This window comes from Schistocerca piceifrons, chromosome 5, assembly GCF_021461385.2.
Source record: "Schistocerca piceifrons isolate TAMUIC-IGC-003096 chromosome 5, iqSchPice1.1, whole genome shotgun sequence".
Lineage (NCBI taxonomy): Eukaryota > Metazoa > Arthropoda > Insecta > Orthoptera > Acrididae > Schistocerca > Schistocerca piceifrons.
In genome coordinates this window covers 239,124,477-239,125,501 of record NC_060142.1, presented here as the reverse complement: position 1 = coordinate 239,125,501, position 1,025 = coordinate 239,124,477, and the positions used below count along the sequence as shown (strand labels likewise).

The 1,025-nt window shown below is 48.4% G+C and overlaps 1 non-coding gene across 1 annotated transcript; it reads right to left on the bottom strand.

Moving 5' to 3' along the window:
- Positions 1–231: 231 nt before the first annotated feature.
- Positions 232–306, bottom strand: Trnar-gcg. The gene has a single exon. It is a non-coding gene; the product is annotated as a tRNA-Arg (tRNA).
- Between the last annotated feature and the right edge of the window lie 719 nt (positions 307–1,025).

Sequence of the window (1,025 nt, the reverse complement as noted above, 5' to 3'; positions counted from 1 at the left end):
GCGACTTAACTGCCGAGGTCATCAGTCCCCTAGAACTTAGAACTACTTAAATCTAACTAACCTGCCCGAGGCAGGATTCGAACCTGCGACCGTAGCGGTCGCGCAGTTCCCGACTGTAGCACCTAGAACCGCTCGGCCACAACGGCCGACTGGAGAAAAGGCTCCAGAATGAGATTTTCACTCTACAGCGGAGTGTGCGCTGATATGAAACTTCCTGGCAGATTAAAACTGTGTGTCGGGCCGAGACTCGAACTCGGGACCTTTGCTTTTCGCGGGCAAGTGCTCTACCAACTGAGCCACCCAAGCACGACTCACGGCCCCTCCTCACAGCCTTACTTCTGCCAAGGCTTTCTATTGCATCTGGCGAGCAGCATTTTCCAAGTGGTCTTTTATTCAGTTCATGTGGAAACAATTTTCTCACTTTCTGCTCCTTTCCCATAGCTTTCAACCGAAGGGAAACGGCTTTCTGCCTCCCATTCAATTGTTCCGAGAACTCCTGTTGAGTTTGAGTATCGTCTTCGTCCACTAAGGCCTGCAATTCGTTATCTTCGAACGTTTTCGGTGGTTTCCGGCGCTCGTCGTTTCTCATGTCGAAATCACCACTTTTGAATTTTTTGAACCATTTGAAACACTGTGTTTTACCAAGAGCATGTTCGCCGAAAGCTCCGACAAGTATTCGATGCGATTCTGCATCAGTTTTCTTCAAATGATAACAGAAAACCAATCTGTCTGCAAATCGTAGTTCGTAGGCACAAAACTCGACATGTTTACGGGTTTGAAACAAATACCGATGTGTGGAACTTGAGTTACTACTCGTATGTGTCGACATTTGTCATCAGATGTTATAGGAAACAGATGGCGCTGCAGACGCGGGACCACCGGCCCTACACTAACGGCTAACACCATCTATAGGGAAATTCCGGTTTCATACTTCTGCACCTGCTACGCTCTCGGAACTTTAACAGTAAACCACACTACAATGCACAACGCCCCTCTTGCAGCATTTGCGGTGGAGTTGGCCAAGC